Here is a 27,276-nt window from a genome sequence, read left to right on the forward strand (position 1 = left end):
GGTAAGAAAAGTTCATTTATTAATATAATATTTTATGATAATAACACTAAATACAATTTAGTTTAGTGGTTAAGACTTTAGTATATATACTTGAGGTCTCGGGATCAAACCTTATATTGCGCAATTTCCTATATTTTTTTATTATACATGGATTACATGAACTAAAACACCATAGGGAGAGCGTCAGGTGGCACAGTTTCTTGTTTATGCACGCCTTTTAATATATTTATATAGATAGATAGATACCATGGTCTCAGTAGAGGTTCTCTCTCCTTCGTTTATTGATTAATAAAATACAAGCAAAATTATCAAAAAAATAAAATAAAAATAAAGACGGAGTAACGTTCCAATTATTGAAACTTGCAGGGCTAATGATTTCAAAACAATCTGGAGGCTTGTGAATTTTGTATGTGCAAAAACTGCCATTCATCAATCATGATCCATGACCCTTTCGGTGGAAATTAAAACAAGCATGTACCATGCATGTTACCAAGCTAATTTATTTCAGGTTATAAAAAGCGGATTAATTATACGTACGTCACTTATCATGCCATATACAAGTTGTATGACCTAGTTGATAAAACTCGTTCAATTTTTGTAAGTGTCGTCTTAATTTGAATAGTATCAACGCTCTTCATTCATTCCACAGTTCACACTCACCATTCACCATCTCTCCTCTCCCACTCCTTCCATATTCTTACCCTCACCAACACAAAAATTTTCGGACCAAGTAAAAAGTTTCCTCCACCTAATATGCGCAAGCGGAAGGAATATTCGTCCACCCCTAAGGTAGAAGCAAGATTTTATATTCATAAGTGAATTCTTATATCTATCTAGCCTATATGGAGATTGATTTTCCATTTGCCTTAGGTAGTGCAAATTTCTAGGGCATAAATTTATTTCGTCCACCTTTTACCTCCATTAGAGAAATATTTTAGGGTTTAATTGTATGCTTTAATCAAGTATCCATAATATAAGTGTTTGGCTAGATTTAGTAAACTACCACAAAATATCCCTAAAAGATATCCAAAGATATTAAATATCCTAAGTCCTAACACAAAGACAACGACATGTATTTGTTGTTAAATAACAAGTGTTGTAGGTTAGATGGTGAGACATGATGACATAGATAGGTGGTGGCGGGTGGCAAAGTGGGTTGGTGGATGAGTGAAGAAGTGAGTCATGGAACAATAGATAGATTGTGGCTGAGTCGAGGAATGTACATTTAGGGCAATCTTTATTAATTAGTTGCTCATCACATAACTTGTACTTAGTGTTTAGCGATAGGAAGTAATTTTGAGGTTTGACCAGCTAGCCAAACTGCTATTTTCTTGTTTCATGACAAACATATTTCATTTGCTTATTGTAATTGATCTACAACTTTTGATCCCTTATGCCAACTTTTCGAAGAGAGGCATGTGGAAACCAACTTGCAAATATACAACCTAATTTCAAATGGTAGAAAATTAGAAGTATAAATATATACTAGTTATTGTCGTCTAAATTGAATATCAATCTTTTTATTATATATATATATATATATATATATATATATATATATATATATATATATATATATTAAATTTAGTCGAATCAGCTAATATAATCCGATGAGGTTAACATAGAATAATTACCCAACAAACTATAAATTTTCATGTAATTCCTCTCTACTCCCCCATTCCTCAATTTTTTTTATTTCTATCTTTTATTTGTCGCAAGACATGTGATTTCTCAAGTATGCTATATGAACATTTGTACTTGGACATTTAGAAACCTCGTCTTTATATATTTTCGGCGACAGAAAGGGGCAAAACCCCAGGACCGGACATGTAGAAATTGGAATCTATTAACTTTGCGGAAAGGCAAAGTCATTTTAATCCACTTATCATATCATATGGTAGTGGTTTATCTTTAATTTCCTGCCATTTAAAGCATTATTTATAATCTATACGTACAATATACGACAAACTATTATTTTAGCAGTATTTGATGAAAAGCATCCTATGATTTATCATAGATTCCTGTAAAAGTATTGTTTAGACCAAGAAGCATTTCTCAGTGTAAGATTGCACATGGACAAATGGGATTTTACGTTGACAGAGGTATTGATGCTATTAAAAGAGTACGCAAAAAATAGAAAAAAGGAAAACTATGACATGGTTAAGGGTGAAGAATGAAGATGAGCGTGTTTCTATTTCCTAAGTTGTCATTGTTTACGAAGAAATATCTTTCATCATGTACCCTTAAAATGTCGATTCTATATTATGTTATTATTATTATTATTATGAGAAAGCTTAAATCACTATATAGTACTACTTTTGTCTTCATTAGTATCAAAAGTTTATTGGATGTTGGTGCATCGGTATATATCTGACTTTGAGAATATTTAGGAATGATTCTAATATCAATTTAAGATGTGATTACCCATTTTTTTAATGTTAATTTGGAAAAAAATTAATATTTTGCATCTGATTAAGAAAAAACAAATTAAGTTAATGCTATCATATTATACATATATAATTGTGATGTAAATAGATTAGACTTTTTAGATCGAAAGTTTTTGAAAATGCCGTATTTATTTCACGTGATCAATCTCTTATTGTATTAACGTAAATTAAGTGTTTTTTTTTGGTGGGGGGGGGGGGTTATCAAATGTTTCAATACAAAAAAAAATCATTCCTTTTGACAATTGTAGTTTACTTTTGGGCTACATTCTAATGCTTAAGGGTAAATGAGCTTATTTTTATTAGCTTATATGTCTAAAAATCCGAAGATGCATGGAAATCAGGAAAATAATAATGGGATAAAATTTTGATTATTGTAGAACATATGTAGACACAACGGCGGATCTTAGGTAGGGCGGAGGTGGGCCTGGCCCCCATACAACAAGCAAATGAATAGAGGTGTGGCAATATGGCATAGTGGTAAGCAAACCATCCAAGTGTGCGCATAAGATCCAAGGTTTGACTCCAACGACAGTCAAAGTTTTCTTTCTTCCTTCTTTATTTTCCAATATCTCTTGTTCTATGTTATTTTGAGAATTCCTTTTATATTAATTGTTTATATTTCCTTTGCTTTATTTTTCTTATATGTATCCAACTCGAATCAAAACTTTCTTTTTTGTCAAAATATATTCCTAACTATAAAGTAAAATTTTATTTGAAAAAATATTGGTGAATTATGAATGTTACTATATTTATTTTGTTGGTTATGAGCTAAGAAAGCAATAACAAAATCTCATATAATTAATATCGTATTAGTTATTACAATAATCTATAGGAAGATGCGAGGTTTTTTGCCTTAAATGAGTCACCTATAATAGAACTGACACTTTTACGTTAAAAAGGCCCTTTATCTAAAAGTATGTTAAGTATATTTTTTCAACTTTTTAAAAAATTTAAAAGCTCAACTTTAAATTTATTTACTCGGCCCCCTCTACAAAATAGGTCAAGATCTGCCACTGTTTAGACATGATAATAAGGTTTGAGCTTTTCCTTTAAAAAAAAAAATTGAGCTTTTCAATGGTCCTTTACCCCCACCCCACTCAAAATTTCTTAAAATATCAAGCACACATAAAGCTAGCTTAGATATTAGGATACCAAAGTGATCCCAAACTTTCTTTAAAATTCAAGAACACAAAGCTACTTATAGGATACCAAAGCGCATGGGATTAGAACTTTAGAAGCATTTTAGGTTTGATCCCATACGCAATGAATTAAGAGAAGTCATTTTTTTCTTCCCAAAAGAAAATATATTGGAACTTTATAGTAGTAAAAGGTTGGCAAATGGTTTCTTTATTTTTCTTTACAAGGCTTCATTGTATTTGCACTATATATGTGCGTGAAAGAATTCTTTGTGGTCATACACTGATATAAGTATCTTCTACTCGTAGCATCTCATTCCCACAATTGCGCTTAAAATAAATCTGGCAAAATAACTACTTAGCATGTACGGATTATGTCTCTTTTACGTATATATTTATTTGGAAGAAAGTTATTTAATTGAAAGAGTGAAAATGACACTTAAGATTTAGGCTGCCTAATTAGATACTTATACTGTTATACATGCCTTGTTGACCTTTTCTTTCCTCCTACCAAAAAAGGACTAAAAAAACCCAAAATATATATAAGAGGAGGTATTAGGCTATTACATGTTCAAATTATTCTTATTATATTAAATATTTATCTTATCTATCTTCATCTAAAATCTATATATAAATCTAAAACTCAAGACAAAAAACATGTCATGTTGCCGCATGTATTTTATTTTTCCCATGTTAGTCCTTTTTCCTCTTCATTTATCATAATCTAGCCTATTTTGCTTAATTTAGAGCAGTTGAGTTATTTGTATCTTATTCGTGAATATTAGTTATTTTGGCTTTTATATAGGATTTGGTAATGCTTATCTATCTCTATTATATAAGCCAAGGGAGGAGGTGTGGTGTCCTTTTTTGAAGTGACTAAAATACCCTTAATGATCTAATTAATGGAATGAAAAAAATTACAAAAGCAAATCATTTAAAAATTCTCATTCCAACTTGCCATTTAAAACAAGTTTAAAATGGTATATGCATCAAATACTTCAATCAAAAATTAAATGGACAAATATTTATACCTTATAAAAAAGATGGCATAGATAACGTGCGCATGAAAAGTCTGAACATTCACTACCTTTGATACTCTTTAATTCTGTTAAACCAACTCATTATTTTTGTTCTCTCTGTTCAATATTCATTTACAAAAAATTAATGTTAACAATCACTCACAACCTTTTTTTATTTTTTTACATTAGCGAATTAATATATCTAAATTCATCTAACTGTTGAATTTTTCACATTTAAGTTTAATCATAAATCAAGTACGAATGGAGTATCTAATAGAATAACAAATTTTAAAATTAACGCACGCATCGCGTGCATATAAAGGCTAGTGTTTGATGTTGTAGGATCAACCTTAAAGGTCTCCATCTCCACCCCCACACACCGAGCATAGTATGGAACAATTTTGGCAAAGTAAGATTTTTTTTCAAAAGGTTTGTGTACAAAAGTCAAATTCAAACGATCACAAGTTTCAGGAAACTCTAACATTTTTTTTTATTAAGCTGGATGAAAGTTTGGCTCGATAGCTTTCCAACTAGTGATTATGATTCCGATTCTGATGAAAATTGAAAGAGATATGGTTGTTTAAAGTTAGTTGCATCTGACACAATAGAGAGCGCCCGCTCTAAACTGTAATGGAGCGCCCGCTCCATAAGACTTGAAAAACTTCTACCTGCTCATAATTGCATGGAGTGCTCGTTTCACTTGACATCTGCGGAGATTCTTGTATTTCGATCAATTTTAATAATGTAATGTTTAATAATTTTAAAGGCATGGAACCTAACTTTTGAAATGGGGGAAAGGAGGGCTAGCCTCCATAAGCTTTGTTAGAGATTTTAATTAGGGTTTCTAGAGAGAGAAACTCTCATCTTTTAGAGAGATAAGTAAAAGAAACTTGTTGAAAAGTTTAAATTTTGAAGTATTTAAGAAGGAAACTTGAAGATTTAAAGGCTCTTAGAGCATTAACGAGAATTTCTTACTTATTTAACATGTCATTTTCACTCTTTTTACTTGTTTGTCCTAGATTAGTGTTTAACGATTTGTGAGTAGTTATTGTACTTCGGAAAACGATGAAAGCGATTAATGATATCATGAGCCTTTGAGTCATATTTGGGGTTATTTTGGGAAACAAAATCAAATGAACAATAGGGGTATTATTGTTGGTTATTTTTGGTTGGCCTAGCTCCATGGAAACTTAATTAAAAGTCATTTCAATGAAGGCTTGAAGATGAAATTGAAGAATTGACTCCCTATTTGTTCACTTGACTAAACTTGAATGAAAATAGGGATTTTAGTTAAAGGCTTTATTAAGTCATCTTGTTATTCATGTTCTTCAGTTTAGATTTGTTGCATGAAAATAAGACATAATCTTAATATAGGTAACCCTATTTAGCTTGAAAGAGTAATTATAGATTTGTTAGATCACCCCATTTATAACATTCTCTGTAGAATACCCCCTTATTTGCCTAATTATTTTATGATTGAAATAATTGGTGAATACCCTACCTAGTTCCTTTTATTTAATAGTTTTTATTAGTTGATAATTGACAAATTTCTTAGCTATATCTTCGCCTATTTTATTTATAATTAACATTTTCGCTGATTATCCTTAGTCCTTGTGAAAAAATGACCCTTGCTACCATACATCATACTTAAATTACTGGTCAGTTAGGTAATTTTATTTAGAGGTTTAGTTTAACAAAGCAAAAAACCTATTATCAGTACTTCCACCTCACATAATTAAATGAGACATATTAAAATAAAAAAATGAGTGTTTTAAGACTCGAATCCATTACCTCTCATTGAGATACAAATGTACTAACCAACTACTCTAGGATCTCATGTTGCTCTTTGCAAGAAAAAAATTATTTATAGACAAGATAATATTTCTATTTTTAAAACAACAAAATACAAATGTACATATTAATACTCATTAATTAAGCTAATACTAATAATAACATGTCCTACCTTTCAATACTCTTATATTAAAAAAAAGGCTCTTCAAATTCTTATAACATCTATAATTAACCCTAATGCACCATTCAATTACATCAAATCATATTATTAAGCATTAACCTAAATTTCAAAAACAAGATTGTATCATGCATATTCTTTGTAAATAATTATATATTTATTTATATATGTACTCTCTTAAAGCCGAGCGTTATATTGATGAATAATTCATATTAGTATAATTTACTATGTAGAAAATTTAAAAGAAATTGAAAGATTATTTTCAAAGCACAATCCAATGCCTATATCTCTTTTTCCCCACTTCTCTCAAGTGTTTTATTTAAGAATTCAAATTCACATTATAAATAATCTGGAGCATCGTCGAGCCAACAACTAAATTGTTTGCTAAAAGAGTTTAAGTGTGAGTATTTTTGAACTTAAGTATATAATTATGAGATGCCATACTAAGAAACAAAGAGATACCTAAAAACTTGATCCTCAATTTGCCTACTCATTACAGTAGATATTTAACAACAATAATGATGAATAACCCTCTTATCTTATCCATGACGAACATCGGACATATTTTTCAATTTGTGGCCCACACGGAGTACCGACTTCGTACAACCTGGGCAAGAATGGGCCAAGCTAGGCTGCTATGGGCTGGAGATGATCAGATTCTTTAGAGTTCAGACCATTGCACCAACAATGTCAACTGTCAACATAACTCAACAACAAGTGCTCCCGTCAAAAAAAAAAAAAAAAAAAAAACAACAAGTGCCTTCAATGTTTGAAGTTTGAACACATGCTAAATAATGCGATGATTCCAGATAAAAACAAAAAACATAATTTCATAGATTTTTGACATTTTTTTGTATGATCCAATCTCGTAAAATTCGTCAGATTGTTCAAATCACTATAGAATAATACAAATTCATCAGCTCTCACCGACAAAATTCTAATATAAATTCAAAAATGTATATTGCGAAGTTCATCACTTGATTTACCTTTTCAGAAAACTCTGACACAATATTTATAATTTACGAAGGTTTACATCATATTACAAATATATTTTTAGTTATCCACTCAGGACCGGAGTTAGGATATTGGAGGCGTTGTACATATTTTTTAAAAAGGGAGCCTTAAATCTCAACCTTTTTCTATATATATAAAAATATAACATCAAATTACATGATATCTGGATTGATATTTTTGAACCATATTCAGCACAAAGCAAACTCATAAACTCGACAATATGATGAAATTGAAAAATACTGCTAATCCAACTCTCCTTAAATGATTCTTTGGATTAGAATTATGTACCAATAAATTAATATTTCTGCAATCTATATAAGTAAATAAGTAATATCGTCGTCCTACCACGCAATAGATTTATACATAGTGACACGCTACTGGTGTATTTAATAAAAATTAGTTGTTGCTCCAGGCGAAACCCCATTCATTGCGTGTAATCTGTTTATTGTTATTTTTTTGAAATTAATTGAATGATATGCTCCCATATCAGTGTATACATTTAGATGACACGTGGCGACCTCCAATACTTCATAACCTTCAATTAGTATTGAGTACCGGGTTCATAATTAATTTATTATGATATCATTCACTTTTCGCAAAATGAATCACTCTTTTAAGTCAAAATGAGTCATTTTTAAACAAAGAATAATTGTTACCTTAATGAGTCACTTGTATATAAGTAAACGTGATCCATTTAGGACAAAAAGTTACTCAGGTCTAAAGGGTAATTTTTTATATTAAATAGATCAGTCCTGTATAAGTTTATAAGTGTCTATATATTTAAGATCAATTTACCCGCGCACGAACTAATATCAGACAATGGACCAGTCCTTCAAATTACTTGATTCAACACGACAAAGTTTGTAATATCATTTTTCAAGTCATAAAGACACGTTCCATTTTCGTTCTTACCTATAATTAATTGAAATTAACTACAATATATTTTTTCTCAAATTTCTCCTTCGAATAGGTAGTAATGTTGTGTCTTTTTATTTTGTACTCCCTCCGTTTCCTAAAGATCTTCCCTCTTTCCGTTCAAGTGCGTTTCCAAAAGATCTTCTCTCTTTTACTTTATTCCTTATTTGGAAATTTTTTTCCCCGTTTTACCCTCTCATGTCCCTATCATATGGTCCACCATTACATTATTAATTCAATTTTACTACCTTTATCTCTTCTACTTTAACCCTTTTTTATTTGTTTATTTATCTTAACTCCTTTCTCTCTCCTACTTTACCCACCCCACACCCCACACAACTTGATTCTCATTGGTATCTGTAGTAACAGTAACAAGGAAGATCTTTAGGAAACGAAGGTAGTAAAAGGCTAAGTATAAATTAATTAAGGGTTGGTGGGTCCATTAGATATTATTATAATGCACCAAAGTTGATTTGATATTTTATTATCACTATTATGGTAAACAAAAATTTGATAGGTAATATAACTTGTAACACAAGGATATATTAATATATTACTCATTTACTCATCTATAATGTAGGAGTTGAATTTGTTTGTCAACTTAAGAAGCATAATTACTTCCACTTACAAATAAATAATTGATATAAGCTTGTAGATTAGTTGGTTAGTGTATTTGTATTTGAAAAGGAGAGGTTGTGGGTTCGAGTCTTAACACACACATTTTTATTGTTTAACTAGTGAGTGTCCTGGTCGGTGCTTCGGGTTGTTACTTTCGTAAGTTTTTTGTCAAGTGAGGAAAAATTGACATAATGACATGATAAGTAATTGCACGAATTTTGAAAAATAAACCCTTAAAAGTTTGAGAATGAAAGCAATAACTTAACTTTCTATAAGGAATTGAAGTAAGAGTTTATGTCTATAATAGTCTCTTGTTGTTATCATAAAAAGGTTAACTATCTAACTACTTATGCAATTTTTTTAATGAGATATATTAATAAGACCTTATGATATTTTATTTTGAAATACTAAACAATGGTGTTATATTGGATTAATGGTTAAGCTTACACTTTTCATTTCAAAGGTCACGTGTTCAATTCCTTGTAACTACACACTATTATTTTTTAAATTGTGGGTTTGACTTGAAATATTGCATTAGAGCCTTATAGGAGAGTGCCACGTGGCACACAAACTTTTTTATGAACGCCTTTTAATATATTAGTATAGATATAGATAGATTGTGTCAATTTCTTGGGAGGGGGAGAACATGTGACAGCATGTCATTTGTTTGCTTTGGATTTTAGATATATAGAATAGATTGCCGATTGTCGTTGTGTTCAAGCCTTATCTTATTGTTAATATTGTTGTATAATAGGCAATTTCAAAGGCGGATGCTATAGTCGGTGTAAACACAATATCGTGTCTCTCCATTGAGTACCCAAAAACATATTGTCGTTCTAATTGGTCTAGTCCAAAGAAAGAGCAACCGAACAAGCTAATTATAAAGTATGTTTATTGAATCCAAGCCTAATTTTAAAGGCCCAATTAATTATATTTTTGATATCAATTATTCCCGATAATTAGTATTTAAAAATATTTCGAAGATCAGATTTTGCTCCTAAAGATAACTGATTTCAGATTTCAAATGATAGATTTCATGAAAAGATAAAAAAAGAATTTTAAAACAATAAAAAACCGGCCAGATCAACGTTGCGTCTGACGCACCATATTGTGCGCATGCAACGTTGATGCCGTACACAATGTCCAAAAATGCAAAACACGTGCACTGGACTATTGTTACTCATGGGAGGGACGACCCACCAAACCCGCCCCATCCGACCCACTAGATAAGTCGGCTTAGCAGCCCAATAAATTGAAATGGGAGAGTATGGTTGTAGCAAATTTTAATATGGCTTGGCCTGCCCAACTCGTTTATAATTTTACATAGATAATTATTCTTATAAGCCCCAAAAAACAACATAAAAATTTAAATTTAAATTATTCATATTTTAGGAAAATTTGGCATATACAACTAAAAATTAATGATTGAGAGCTTTGTTATAATATATTGTGGTTTGCTAAGTATAACTAGGTATTTTGTTAACTTAAATTAGTTTAACAAACTAGTAAACCAAAATAACGGTTTTCTACCAATTGTTGGACCATTGAAGATTATTTTAAGAAATTGATTATTGAACTAATAAAGATGCTTCTTATCCGACGCTTTTAAGGCCAGTTAGCCACAGGCAATCCTGACTAGTTTTTTAGACGGGTAAAGGCAACGAAGTCAAGCCCGCAAAAAGGGTGTGGTCATGCATTATTAAGCCTGCCGGACAAATATTTTAAGAGTAGCTTGGCCCGTGTTCTGCCTAAGCCCGCAAATTATCATCTCTATGCTGGACGCACGAGCCATCAAATTGCTACGTATCTTCGAACGTTTTTCCCATGCTTTCAAATACTTTTTCCCTATGACTTCTACACATACTTCTTGATACACTTACAACACATAATCAAACACTTAAACTCACAATCATCACTAAAAGACTCATTCATCCCTTCTAATTTCATATTTTAGGCTTCAAGATTGCTCATCATGTAGACCGTTATACAAGATCCAGGCAACAAAGGTATTATTCTTGAAGGTCAATTCCAATTTAATTTATTCGTCACAGTGTAAATCTTGAAGGAATTAACGCTATTGTGTATATTCTTCTCAAATCTTTTTTTTTTAATAGAATCCACCAAAGGGGAGCTTACTTCATTAAATTGGAATGGGCACTAGAACCAATTAATTATATTTTTGATATCAATTATTTCCGATAATTAGTTTTTAAAAAATATTTCAAAAATCAGATTTTTTCCCTAAAAATAGTTGGTTTCAGATTTCATATGATAGATTTCATCAAAAGATAAAAACAAGAATATTAAAACAATAAAAAACCGGCCAGATCAACGTTGCGTCTAACGCACCATATCGTGCGCACGCAACGTTGATGCTGTACACAATCTCCAAAAATGCAAAACAAGTGCACTGGACTAGAGTTGTTCATGGGAGGGACGACCCAACAAACCCACCCCGTCCGGCCCACTAGATAAGTGGGCTTAGCAACCCAATAGAAATGGGCGCGTATGGTTGTAGCAAAATTTAATATGGCTTAGCCTGCTCGACTTGTTTATGATTTTACATAGATGATTATTCTTAAATGCCACAAAAAACAACATAAAAAGTTAAATCACAATTACTCATATTTTAGGAAAATTTGGCATATACAACTAAAAATTAATGATGAGAGGTATGTTCGACTTTTCATTAATGTATTGTGGTTTGCTAAGTATAACTCGGTATTTTGTTAACTTAAATTAGTTTAAAAAACTAGTAAACCACAAATAACGGTTTTCTACCAATTGTTGGACTAACGAAGATTATTTTAAGAAATTGATTATTGAACTAATAAAGATGCTTCTTATCAGACACTTTTAAGTCTCGTCAGCCCGCAGGCAATCCCGACCAGTTTTTCAAACGGGAAAGGGCAACAAAGTCAATTTTGCAAAAAGGCTGTGGTCATGCATTATTAGGCATGCCGGAAAAATATTTTAAGAACAGCTTGGCCCGTGTTCTGCCTAAGCCCGCAGATTATCATCTCTACGTTGGACGCACGAGCCATCAAATGGCTACGTATCTTCGAACGTTTTTCCCATGCTTTCAAATACTTTTCCCCTATGACTTCTACACATACTTCTTGATACACTTACAACACATAATCAAACACTTAAACTCACAATCATCACTAAAAGACTCACTCATCCCTTCTAATGTCATATTTCAGGCTTCAAGATTGCTCATCCTGTAGATCGTTATACAAGATCTAGGCAGCAAAGGTATTATTCTTGAAGGTCAATTCCAATTTAATTTCTTCGTTACAGTGTTGATCTTGAAGGAATTAACGCTATTGTGTATGTTATTCTCAAATCTTTTTTTAATAGAACCCACCAAAGGAGAGCTTACTTCATTAAATCGGAATGAACACTAGAACCAACATAGCTAGGAAATTCATTGTCCCAAATACATTGACTCATCTCCATAAGGGAATGATGAGCTAACAAATGGGCAACATTATTATATATACGTTTAACTCAAGACCACAAAATATCATCAAAATTAGCTACAAGAGAAAAAATGTCTGCAATAATTAAGAAAAAAGTGCTCGCTCCCGATTCCTTACTCCGCAAAGTATTGATCACTTGCAAGTTGTCATTCTCCACTACCACTTTATGAACCCCCAAAGACTTGGCAACTTTGAAACTCCATCTCACTATAAGAGCTTCAGCCAACCTCACCTCAGTTACGCCTTCGATGTTCCTAGCTCCACAACACACAACCTCACCTTGCACATCTCGCAAACAAACTCCAAACCAGTCGCCATGCCTTACTTCACACCCACATCCACGTTCATTTTAACCCACCCCTCACTTGGATCCTTTCATACCTCCTGTTGAACCGCTGCATCTCCCCTACAAGCCCACGAAGCCCACCTGCTGGCTCCCCACTTTGCCCAGCAGCCTCACCCTTCACCTTGCCAACAACTTCCTTTGCCTCCCTTCAGACCTTACTCGCATAACCACAAACATCAGCCAGATCTTCAACATCCCCACCCATGACCCATTTGTTCCTAGCCCCTCACACAGCCCACGACAGGGTAGTGAAATGCTCCCAGTCATTGAGTCTGGGTCACAGCTCTCCGGGAACCCACTCCTACAAGTCAATAAGAGTCGCAAAGCCCCTACTTGAAACACTCTCCAACTCGCTAACTTGACAGATATGCTGAGCCAATATGCACTCCTTGAGAGCGTATAAAGTTGACTCCTCTTCCACTCTATACACTCTGCACATTAAATTCAAGCTAGGAATACACAAACTCAAACCACACTTTGTAGGGAGTGCATTACTACACGCCCTTCATGCGAATAACTTCACCCTAGGCAACAGAGAAAAGTTCCATATGTGATTCCAAAGGGAGCTAGCCGTGGAGCTTAAAGCCATCGAAACATCATTCTTATCATGAAATAAATCCTTATAAGCCAACTTCACCGAGTATCTACCATTATTTTCCAACGCCCAAAAAATTGAGTGATTAAGGAACCTATGACTCAAAGCAATGCTCAAAATATGTTGTTGTTCAAAGGGAAATTTTTTTCAGCAATAAGAGAAGGATCCCAACTCGTAGAAATTGGATAAATAAGAGCACTAACCTCCAAATCTTCATTAAACTCACCAATTGGAGAAATAACCTTCCTTGATTGCGTAGTCGGGAGCCACAAATCCTTTCATACTTTAACTGTTTTCCCATCACCAATCCTCCAACACATACCTTTCCTTACCATCCATGTAGCCTCCCAAATTCCTCACTAAGTATAGATAGGATGATCCCCAAGACCCGAATACATGAAAGAAGAATTTGGGAAATATTTAGCCTTATAAATAGTATGGACCAAGGAACCGTCATCATTCAATAATCTCCACGCTTACTTTCCCAAAAGAGACCAGTTAAATCCTAACCCTCCCTCCAACTTCGAACTACATAACTTTTTCTAAGCAACACTAGGGGAAAAAAGGAAGGGCTGCGCTTTTTCTACAAGCGCAACCCTACTAGTGAAGAACTGCGCTTTTCTTCAAAAGCGCAGCCCTACATAACAGAAGGGCTGCGCCTTTGAAGAAAACCGCACCCTTCACTTAGTAGGGCTGCGCTTGTAGAAAAAGCGCAGCCCTTCTGAATGTAAAAAGGGATGCGCTTTTTCTACAAGCGCAGCCCTACTAAGTGAAGGGCTGCGCTTTTCTTCAAAGGCGCAACCCTTCTGTTGTGTAGGGCTGCGTTTTTAAAACAAGTGCAGCCCTTCTTAAAAAAATTTGAAATAATAAATTCGCGGGCTTCAAATATTAAGCGGGCTTCAAATATTATCCCTCCTTCTCTCTCCTCTCTCACATCCCTCCTCCCTTTTCCTCCTTCTCTCTCCTCTCTCACGTCCCTCCTCCCTTCCTTTTCCTCCTTCTCTCTCATCCTCTCTTCTCTCTCAAAAGCTCCCAGAAACGCGACAAAAAGCCTGAAATGATTGCACTAATCGGGCCGACGGAGTCCGATTGCTTATTGTGATACCTTTTCGGAAGTGGAATGGGCCAACACGCTTATTGGTGATACCTAATTAATAAGTCACCATGAACAACACACTTCCTAACAAAATAATTATTAATGATAATGCGTTTGCTACGATCATGTGGAAAAGGATTAACAATTGTATTGAAGCATACACATTATCATAACACAAAATCAGTCAGGTGATAGATGACTAATGATAAATCCTTATTGGTAATGAACGTCCAGTAGATCAGGTGTAAAAACAAAATTATGTCTCCCCATTGAGTATCCAAGGATGATTAATATCCCACTCTAATTGGTGCGGATCGAAGAAAGAATAAAGACCGAGCCTAAAGTAAAACACTTTAAGTCCAAGTCATATTTTAAGCCATTTTCTGACCCACTTTTGAAAACCTATTTATGAATAGTTTTTACTAAAACCGACATTCAAAAGCGTTTTATAAATAGTTTTATCTATCCCAACTTAATTAATAGAGTTGATTAATTACATTTATTAGTTTTATTAATAAGATATTTTCAAAACATTGTTTTACAAAATCATCTTTATCTAAGTATTTTGAAAACATATATCTTTATCTAAAAAAATTTCTAAATTTTTTTTCAATCAACAATCTTTTGAAAACCTAGTTATTTTAGTTTACGTTTTAGCTATTACTATATAAATTCCTAAACTACATCTCCATAAGGATCACACCCCAATACCACTCATCATTTATCCATCACCTGATCTTCACACCTCCATAGCCTAACTATCCTAATATTACTAATAACTCAACCTCCTAATTCTCTCTACACTAATAATTTATCCTACCATCCTACTACAACATTTACTATTTAATTTAGGGTTAATTGGCAAGAACAGCATAACCTTTGGCTCAAGTGCAAGGAACAACACAACCTTAAGCGGGTGCAAAGCGTAGCACCAACTTAAATACGTGGTGCAGAAAATAGCATAAATGGCACCGAAGCACGAAGTTCCACCGGAGCTAGGGAATCTCCGTTTAAGGTTATGTTGTTCCTTGCACTTGAGCCAAAGGTTGTGTTGTTCTAGCCAACTTCCAACTTCAATCTCAAAAAAAAAAAATTGATCTCCTCTTTACTTTTCTTCGCTGTTGTGCTACTTCCCGATCATTTTGCGATTTTCTTTCCTGTTTGACGCACCACAGATCTTCACATCATCAACAAATTGCATTAGTGCCAATATCGGAATCAAGGTTAGGGTAGATTTAGTGTGGTGGAGGTTATGGAATGGTGTGTTTATTAAGATAAGGATTGTGCTGTTCCTTGCACTTGAGCCAAAGGTTGTGCTGTTCCTTGCTAATTAACCCTCAAAATAATGGAGATTCCCTAGCTCCGGTGGAATCTCCGTGCTTTAGTGCCATTTATGCTATTTTATGCACCATGTGTTTAAGTTGGTGCTATGCTTTGCACCTGTTTAAGGTTGTGTTGTTCCTTGCACTTGAGCCCAAGGTTGTGCTATTCTAGCCATTAAGCCTTTAATTTATACTGTTTTCTTTTCACTAGAACCAAGGAAAAAGTGAAAAAGTTGGAGAGAGAGAAGATAGGAATTATGAAAAATGAGGAGTAATAAAAAGTAAATAAAAATAGAGAAGAGAGAAAAATGAGATAGGCGAGGGGTTTTAAGTGAGTTGATTTATTTAATTTGTTGATGAACCACATTAGGGGAAAAAATGGGGATTAATGATTGAGTATCTTATTTTATATTTCCTCTGTTCCATAATAAGTGAAACATATGAATTGGGTATATGATTTAATAAACATCACTTTCAAAAGCCAAAAAGTCATAAATATCCTTTACATTATCAAAAGGAGGAGAGAGAAAAACAAACTTCGAAGTACACAAGTTTGTAATGAGTACTCTTTGTCGTTTTGTCACTTTTTTTTTTCCATTTAAGATATGTTTCATTTATTTTGAAACGTTTTAAAATAGTAAGTATTTCACTTATTATAAAATAGAGAAGTATATATAAATAAAATAACAGTATAACCATTAAAAAAGTAATTAAAAAAAAATGTAGATTAAAAAGGAATGAAGGTGGTACATCCTACATCCTAGCTTACATACTCCTACTGCACCGCAAATCACCATACTCCTAATAAAACCCCACATTATTCCACATTTCCTTTCTCAAAAAAAAAAAAAAAGCCTAGTGCTTCCTAGTCCCTATTAATCCTCCTCTCATCCTTCCATCATCATCACGTATTAACGTTCCATCTCATCATCTTCATTATCACCATATCATGCAAAGCTAGCACCCCCCTTTATCGCCGCATCACCTAAACCCCTCACCTAATTTCTATACCGGATCAAAGTGATTCCAGCCCAAAAAATGTCCGATTTTTTTAGTTTGAGATGGGTTTTGAGCAATGTAAAAATGACTTTATAGTTTAAATTTTGGCCATGCTTGATTTTGGCCGGAAAAGCTTACTGTTTTATGATACTAAAAAGCGTGCTGTCGACACAAATATTTGACCCGAAATTTGGCCATACCTAACTAATGGGTATTTTTTTTTGGCGCGGTCTAGCCCAACCTGCCATTTGATCACCTCTACTAATTTCCCACAATGCTCCATACATCACACGCTTAGGGCCTGTTCTCCCCAGCTTATTTTCAGTTCAGTTCAGTTCAGTTCAGTTCAGTTCAGCTCTAATAAGTTCAGTTCAGTTCAGTTCAGCTCCAATAAGTTCAGTTCAGTTCAGCTCCAATAAGTTCAGTTCAGTTCAGTTCAGTTCAGTTCAGATCAGTTCAGTTCAGTTCAGTTCAGTTCAGCTCTATTCTTTTATAACCATTTTGTTAAATATTATTATTATTATTATGTTGGTATAATTTATTTTACTAATTACTATTATTATTATTATCATTATTATTATTTAAATATATATCATTACTATTAAGTATTATTATTATTATTATTATTATTATTATTATTATTATTATTATTATTATTATTATTATTATTGTTGTTGTTGTTGTTTCTATATATTTTTTTTATTATAGCTTTACTAATTATTATTAGGAGGAACATGGTTTAGGTCAAAGCACAAATAAACCCACTTTTTTTAGCCCATAAACCAATCAAATCGCGTCAAGACGGTTTATGATGTAATTTTCGCGGTCCAACCCAATCATTATTTTTATTACTAAATATTTTTAAATTATTAAATCTAATTATTAAAATAGTAATATTAATTTACTTCTTAGATATTATTGTTATTATATATCATCGTCAAGTATTAATATATTAATACAAATAATATAAAATAATTATTATTAATTATCATTACTATCATTAATTATTATTATTATTAATTTATGATTATTAATATTATTTATTTATAACTATCATTTAAAGATATTCAAAATACTACTATTATTATTATTCATTATTATTACTTATCATTATAATTATTATTTAATATTCATATTATTATGTTTAAAATATTATTTATATATTTATTACATTCAATTTATTTCAATGTAATATAATTCAATTCAATTTAATTCAATTCAGTTCAGTTCAGTTCAGTTCAGTTCAGTTCAGTTCAGTTCAGCTCTGATAAGTTCAGTTCAGTTCAGTTCAGCTCCGATAAGTTCAGTTCAGTTCAGTTCAGCTTTGATAAGTTCAGTTCAGTTCAGTTCAGTTCAGCTGTTTTATGCCAAAGAGAACAGGCCCTTAGTCTAATACAAATCATAACAAAACCAAGGACATATTTTTTCTCCATACAACATCGAGCAACGTTTTGTACTCGACGCACATATATTTTTTAAAGGTTCGTTCCAATATTCTTTTTCAAGATGCTTGCAAATCAACGACTCATATAGAGGTATAATTTCCAATAGTTAACTAAATTAACATTTTTTCTTTTCTTTCTTATCATTATTATTTTTTTGAAGTTATTAATTTTCTATTCATGAAGTGGATTGTTAACATATTTCTGAAACTGTAAATAGTTATGTATTACAATTTACAACTAACTCCCTGTCATGTTTTCTTTTCTTATTTTTTTAATTCTTTTTTATGAACATTATTATTTATGCTTGATTGTAATATTTTCCACCTTGTATATTATTGTTGATCAAGATCTAAATAAATGTTCTAACATTAAATTAGATAATATGAACAACTTGCTAGCAATCCAGTAATATGATTGCTACCGCACATACCACAAAAAAGTAGTCTTTTATGTGTTCAATGAACCAAACTAGACTAATCTTTTTTAGGGCGTTGCACATATTATTTAGTTATTCTTGTGCATAAAACTTGCTACGAATAAGGATTTTTTGTCCCAAACTACCTTTAACTTTCAAGTTTTTGCGAGAAACTACCTTATAAAAAAATTGTTGTCCTAAACTACCTTACTTTACAATTTTGTTGTTGACAGCTACCTTATGCCGGTTTCCGGCATTGACTTTTGTTTTTTCAGTTCAAAATTGTGGGAAAAACAAAATTACCCTTGTGGGAATTGAGGAGGGTGATTGTTTCAATTTGAGTTTAAGTAGAAGAGGAATTTAATGGTGGATTGGTGGTACAAAGTGTCACATAGATATGAGGGAGAGAGCGCGCGCACACCAGAAAATGAGGAAATTAGGGTGGGGAAAATTAAAAAAAGGGTTTGAAGAGGTCAAGTGATATAATGTGACAATAAAAAAGCGGAAAAAACAAAAGTCAACGTCGGAAATCGGCCTAAGGTAGTTGTCAACAACAAAATGGTAAAAGTAAGGTAGTTTGGGACAACAATTTTTTTATAAGGTAGTTTCTCGCAAAAACATAAAAATTAAAGGTAGTTTGGGACAAAAAACCCTACGAATAATGCTAAGTAGAGTACAGCAATGGGCGAAGTGATTCATGATCACATCCGTACCTTCACCTCGAACTCAATCTATGGTTCAATGACCATCTATGGAGTCATGTTGGGGAAATCACATTGAGTAAGTCCTTAAGTTGTCCCTATGGTTTCCTAATATCCTATTAGGTTCATGAGTCTTCCTTTAAAGACTTGTTGGTGACTTCTTCAATTCAAAAACGTTTTCAATAAAACATTCACAATGAGGTAGTCAAATAAGCGATCATTCCGCGTAAGCGAATAAAAAACACGCGTACATCATGTCAATTTTTTTTTGATCCATTGGAGCAACGAGAGCAATACAAAGTACAAAGAAGGGGATCGAGGAGAATTTAAACATGTGACCTATCGTTCACAGCACCTCAATCTTAACCACTAGTCCAAGACATCCTTGGTACATCTGTCATTTATTCGTTGCTTGAAAAGCCTATAGATTATGGTATCATGTGAAGATAATGATGATTGTAGTACGAAATAGATCCAACATAGACTTTGATACCATGTGAAGGAAATGATATGGCTCACCTTTTTTGAAAGATATGACATTATACTTATAATAATTTAAGGTTTACACTATAGTACAAATATACCCTTAGTTATCCACAATTATATATAGCTCCTTTTTTTCCCCTTTTTTTTAACGATTATTCATGATTAAAATAATCGAAATTTGAATGTGTAATTAGATTCAAGTGTGTCACATCTCTAGTTTATACTTGATAGAGTATAAATCTATTCATGGGACCTCAATCATCGGCTTAATCTTTTGGTTGAGTTGACCCTTTGACATGGTATCAGATCCAGCGTGACAAAAAGGTCACGGGTTCGAATCTCATCCACCCCTTCTTTCTCAGTAGAATATTTAGCGTCAAGTATGAGGGATGCCTATGCTGCATCTACACTTCAAGCCCAAAGGGCTCTTGCTTGAGAGGGTGTGATAGAATATAGATCTATTTCTAGGGCCTCAACCATCTGCTTAAACTTTTTGTCATGGTAACACACTTAAACGGAAAAAGGGAAGATCTTTAGGAAACAGAGGGAGTAATAAAATAATCACTACATTTTTTATTTATAAAAATTTCATATTAATCTCTATATCCTCATATTTAGTAACTTATTCCTCTTACAAATCTACTTTTTCACATGGTAACGGTGACCACTTGTCTCTAACTATTTACGTTTTTTCATTACCTTGATATTTGTGCATGTGCTACCTATAAATAGTAATTATAAATAATGGAAGAAATACTTATGTAAGCATTATGTTTCTAGACACACCATCGTTATCTTCATCCCATCAAGTCCTATTTTAATATGAAAATTTCGTACCAATATATAATGTAAATTTCCCGTTATAACTTTCCACATACACAATTACAGCGAATATAATGTAAATTTCCCGTTATAACTTTCCACATGCACAATTACATACATTCACTGATACACCCTTTGTTTTTTTAAATGCAACATTTAATTATTTTAATCCACTCATACAAGAACAGAAGAAGTGTATACAAACTAGTGCCTTACATATGGGTTATAAAATATAACATCGTATATGTAATACATACCTTTGGCCTTTGGGCAAAGACAAAGGTTAAAGGTCAAATGTAGAGGAGACATAATAGCCAGGGAAGAGGCAGTGCAAGGGTAGAGCCAAAACACATGAAAATGTAGTTTGCAAGCAGCTCTATCCTTGCACTACTTCTTCTCCGGCTTTATCCAATCTCTCTGATCTCTTGTTAGTTCCCAATACTCACTACATCCTACCTCATTATCAACACTGTTTGCACGCGTATACTGAAATCACAAAAATGTCCTAGAAATTCCAATAAATTCCGACTTATTGGCTATTGTGACATATTTGTTGTCTTGTTGATCAAGTAGGATAGAGGAATTTATGAGAAGAAACCTTAATAAGATTTAGGATGCGGAATATTTCATGAAGTAGATATATACAGATAAAAAAATTTGTACAATGATGATGTTCACGTTAATTAATTGACTATCAAACTGCAATATGATGCTGTGCAATAGTACGAATTTAAGGGTAATGGCCGGTACAACTACGAGTAATGTTGCTAGTTGTAGTACAACTTTTATTGATGTACTCTCACCCTCTCTATGTACTGCCATTACTGTAAGTTCGGTTGGATTATTCGATTAGACACGCATAGTGAAAGCCCAACCCGAAAATGAACCTACATGTTTTCGTCAGGCCGGCCCATCTTTATTTTTGTCAATGGTGGAGTCAATTAGAAAGATAATTAAAAATAATAATGGTCACATCCCCTCAAAAAAAAAAAAAAAAATTGTCACCAGCCGAATCAAGTTGGGTTTTACAATTGCATATTCGACCCACCTTATCTAGGTTTATTTCGGATTGGATTTGAACATGAATTTTATTTATCGGATTATTTTGCCTCATATTAGATATGATTGAGTTGAATTTAGATTATTTATCACCTAAAATCAAAAAAAAAAGTTATTCAAATGTACTTTTACTACTATGTATATACTTGTTTATTTAAATAATACAAAGATAATTGTGGTATTGTAATGTAAATTGAGTCTATTAGTCGATGAGATGATATTAATAATCAGAATAAGGTCGGATTTTACTTAGATTCCACCTTCTATAGAATTTGAATTAAATTATCATATTTTTCAATTTAGATCGATCTTTTTTCTAGATCGAGACAGATTGGAATGAAATTGGGATTGAATTGCTTTCCCTACATATATTTACCCTTAGCTTGTTTTTATTTATTTTGAGGGGAGCCCTTAGAGTTACGATGATCTCTTTAGGCCAAAACTTGATCAACTCAACTGCCCATAGATCAAAAGTGATCTATTTGAATTATATTGGATGGCTCGGCTAGTCCACATAGCACTTTATTCATATAATTGCCTTCACTGCTTCCCAATATGTATAGTGTTTTAAATAACTATGGTTAAAGGTTCAAAAGCTTGAGATTTTGGTATTATCTAACTGTATTTGACAAACTAGTAGTTAAAGATAGTCTGTACTTTTGTCGCCAGACTATTTATTACATGATCTCTGTAGTTTTTTTTTTATCTAAGTAGTAAAGATAAAAAAAAATACAGAGATCATGTAATAAATAGTGGTTTATCAAGCAAGTTTAGACTTCAAAGTAGTGATGGCAGTGGGTCTAAGACTCGACCTAAACTCAGTCAAAACAACTATATTTTAAAGGTTTGGGTCTACGTCTTTCAAACCCAATCATTTCACGTCAGATCCGATTCTAAACTTTCTGGTGTAGGGTTTGCGTCCGAATCCAGTAATATTGGATCCAGACCCTCCTCAAATTCCACAGACCCAATTATAATTCTTACCCAGGAAAAAAAATATATTGAAATGACTAAACACAATTTAGATGCTCACCATAAGTCTTCATTCTCTAAAAGAAAATGAAATTCATATAAATGAAGGAGAATTAGAAAATACAACTTACATAAGCATCTTTGAATTAAGTTCATATATCTACTAAAGGGGATAATTTCATTCGCAATATTACTATGTCTTTTCTTCATTAAACTTTTTTTTGATGGGAAAATAGCAAGCTAGTATTAACTCAAGGACCAGTTGTCTATAAGTACATAGGGCACTACTTCCATAGGAGCGTGGTTTTTCCAATTTTGTTCTGTACCAAAAGGAATTAGCTTAGCTAAATGATGGGCTACGATTCTACAAAGGTACCATCATGTAATACATGAGACCACAAAAGAGAAGTAAAGGAAGTACAAGAAGCAAGAATATCACGAAGGATAGAGTCAAGATTCGACAAAAAGATGGCATTGTTCGAGAGACGGTTAATAATCATTTGACAATTATATTCAATAATGACCTCCTTATGCCTAAAGCATTTACCCAAACGAACACCCAAAGCTAGGGCCTTTGCCTCAGCTACCTCCGGAGCCCCGTACGCTTTGTGAAGACGAGTTATAGCTGCAAACAACACAGTCCCATGGGAGTCTCGAGCCATCATGCCTAGATCCACCCAACCATCGATCACGAGCAAGGCATCCACGTTAATCTTAACTATCCCCACAGGAGGGGATAACCACGTCTTTGAGCTGGAGTTAGACTACCCCTGCTTGTGATATATACGGGCAGCATTGGACATGAACCATAATGATGCTATTATGTTTCCATTTTCCTTGGAATACCTACTGGTTTCTTTCACCCCAAATGCATCACATGAAAAAATAGCCCATTAATACAACCTTATTATCGAGAGATTCCAACTCGAAACTCTTGTCACACATGGATGCATTAGGCACGCTTGTGCGCATCTCCTCACAGCAACATTCCTGCCATAAATCAACAATGTGAGGACATTCAAACATAGCATCCTCACTCATTTCTGCAGCACCACAACCCTTGGGACACTCATCTTCTATAAGATGGCGAAATTTGAGGAAAGCTCTAGAAAGCAGGGAATTAGTACATAATCTCCACAATAATTGAAAAACTTTTGGGGCTTGCTTCAATCTTCCAGATATCCACCCAAGCTTGGTGGAAATTATCTAGATTATTGCATCCTTTACCGAGCAAATATGTTGTCTTGACCGATTATAAATCATTTTTTTTGACAAAGCCCGTGTTAATTCATCACCATTGGAATTCTCAACACTCAAAGGGATTGAGAGGATGCATCTTCTATTATACGTTCATTGAAGTGAACTTCAAGCAAATTAAAATTCCAATCCCCACTTTGATGGTCAAATAAATCATTTACCCGATCAATACCATCACAAGGTTCACTAATAATGAATCTACCAATTTCATGAACAACCCAAGGGGTATCCCACACTCTAACATCCTCACTTGTGCCAGTCCTCCAAATACAACCTTCTTTCACAAGAGCCTTCTAACTCCATGTGCTCTTCCATGAATAACTACAAGAATATCCAAGGGAAGCATTAAGAAAATCAGAACGAGGGTAGTACTTAACTTCATTAACTTCTCAAAAAGAGAGTCAGGGTCTTTAGTTAATCTCCAAGCTTGTAGACCAAGAAGAGCATCATTAAAAACTATCGACGTCTTTAAAACCCATCCACCCTAGGCATTTCATAGAGCACATGGCTCCCAACTCTTCCAATGAATTTTCCGATGAGTATCTGAGCTACCCCACCAAAATTTGGTCGTAGCCGAATGAATCGAAGAATAAATGACCTCGAAAATTTGTAGAAGCCCATCAGATAGGTCGGAATGGCTTGAATGACAGACTTCAATAAAATTTCTTTCCCGGCTCTCGATAATAATTTTTCCTTCCATCCTTGGAGTTTCTTCTAAATTCTATCTAGGAGAGAATCAAAAATAGTTTTATTTGATCTTCCTACAATCAAAGGGATACCAATGTACTTCTCATGCCTCTCAACTTCTCTCATGTTCAAAATCCCCTTCACACTTCTCTTTGTTCAGTATTTGATCTACTCCTCTACTAAAAGAGACTTCTAATTTTTCATAATTAATTTTCTGCCCGGATGCTAATTCATATTGGTTGAGAATATCAAATATTGTTGTGCATTCTTGTTGGGTAGATGTAGCGAAAAGGAGACTATCATCAGCAAAAAGAAGGTGAGAGATTTAAGGACCACTGTGACTGGCTTTAGCACCATGAATCTTCTTCTCCCGAACCTTACTTTGAATCATTTTAGAGAAGGCATCAACTATCAAAATGAATAAGTAGGAAGAGAGAGGATCACCTTGCCGAAGGCCACGAGCAGGAGTAACAACACCACATACTCCCCCCGTTACTGACAAAGGAGTATGTAAAAGAAGTGACACAGATCATAACTAAATTCACCCATCTTCCATCAAAACCCATAGTTAGAAGAACTTTCCGCAGAAAACCCCACTCTACCCTGTCATAAGCGTTGCTCATGTCCAACTTCATAGCAACAATACCCTTCTGGCTTCGGTTCCAATTCTTCATGGTATGAAAATTTTCCATAGCAATTAAAGCATTATCAGTAATAAGACGATCAGGAATGAAATCACTTTGATTCTCAGAAACAATCTGAGGGAGAAAATTTTTGAGTCTGATAACAGCAGCCTTAAGGCTTAAACACCATCTTATACATAACGTTACAAAGTGCAATAGGTTGGAATTCAGCAGCAACAATAGTATTCTTCACTTTCTGGATCAGAGCTATATTGGTATTGTTAATACAACTAGGTGAAATAGAGCCATGCATGATGCTACCAACATAATTTGTGACACCATCTCCCACAATATGCCAAAACATTGATAGAAAATAGCATGCATACCATCAGGACCAGGGGCTTTACATGGGTTAATCCGTTAGAGAGCTGCAAAAATTTCATCCTTAGTGAAGGATTTCAATAAGTGTTGGTTACAAGCATCAGACACAGGGGCTAATACGTTGAAAAACTTCCTGCAAACTCGAATCAGAGGGGTTAGTGAAAGAAAATATATTACAAAAGTAATCTTCAAAAATTCCTTCAATTTATTATTCCTCCTCACGCCAAACACTATCAATATCAAACAAGCCTGCAACATGATTTCTTTTTTTCCATTGTGAAGCTTTATGATGAAAATATTGAATGTTGCGATCACCATCACGAACTTCAGATACCAGCGATCTAACATACCAATATGCTTTCTACTTTTCATGTAACTCATCTAGATGCTTCTCATGTTGGCAACACTCAGCGCAAGAGTCATCAGAAATAGGCTTTTTTTGGGCTTCCAACAACTTTTCCTCGGTATCTTTTATTTGTTTATTCAGCTTCCCAAATTTCTCGGAGCTCCACCTAGCCAAATATTGTACAAGAGAAAACTACCGAGAGCTCATGACCTCCTCAGTCGAGTTTTACCAACCAACTCATACCACTTCTTCATAAGACTCATCAAGTAGCCAACAAGTTTCAAACCGAAAACCCCTTTTCTTCTTTCTTTGTCTTCGACACAAGTGACTCCGAGTGATAATATGGGAATGATCTGACTTGTATCAAAGGATCAGAGGTGCTCCACTATAGTGTCAGGTATATGTGTAACCACAAACGAGAATAAAGAAAACGGTCCAACCTTCACAGATGCAAGTTGTAGCCAGCTTTCCATGTTACACGTACACCAATCACCAATGAACCCAAGATCACAAAGAGAGGTCATCAATTACATCTCGAAACGAAAGCATAGTCGGTCCTGGCCTTCAACCCCTCCTTCCTTTTCACCAAAACTTAAGATTTCATTAAAGTCGTCTCTAGAGAGAATCAGGAGAGTTGATTCTCCATAAAGATGTCGAACTAAATCCCAAGTTTGATACTTTTCTTCTTCTTTTAGGCCATCCATAAATACTATCAAAACGCCAACTACTAATACCATTAACTATATCACCACAAATATGATGCTGGGAAAAAGAAACAAGAGAAAAATTTACCTCCTCTTTCTAAAACAAGCACAAACAACCAGCTTTTCCCAGATTAACAAAACCAAAAGCATTGTGATAACCCAAATGATCTTTCAGAGACTCAACAACATTCTTCTTTATCATGGTTTCCGACAAGAAAATAATGTCGGGGGCATATGAAACACTCCAGCGACGGAGTTGTTGAACTGACCTAGGGTTACCCAACCCTCGACAATTTCAACATAGGGTATTCATAATGCTTTGCGGGGTTGGTTGTCACCAATCTCCACCTCAGCGATAGAACCATAAACATTATGACGCTTCATAACACCAACATCATCTCCAAGTTCATAAGAGTT

The 27,276-nt window shown here is 33.7% G+C and overlaps 1 long non-coding RNA gene across 1 annotated transcript; it reads left to right on the forward strand.

Moving 5' to 3' along the window:
• The first annotated feature begins 568 nt into the window (after window positions 1-568).
• Window positions 569-5,609, forward strand: LOC109136071 (uncharacterized). The gene is made up of 3 exons (XR_002040836.2): window positions 569-789; window positions 2,825-2,961; window positions 4,945-5,609. It is a non-coding gene; the product is annotated as an uncharacterized LOC109136071 (long non-coding RNA).
• The last annotated feature ends 21,667 nt before the right edge of the window (window positions 5,610-27,276 follow it).

The sequence above is a fragment of the Beta vulgaris genome, chromosome 9, assembly GCF_026745355.1.
Source record: "Beta vulgaris subsp. vulgaris cultivar EL10 chromosome 9, EL10.2, whole genome shotgun sequence".
Classification (NCBI taxonomy): Eukaryota; Viridiplantae; Streptophyta; class Magnoliopsida; order Caryophyllales; family Amaranthaceae; genus Beta; species Beta vulgaris.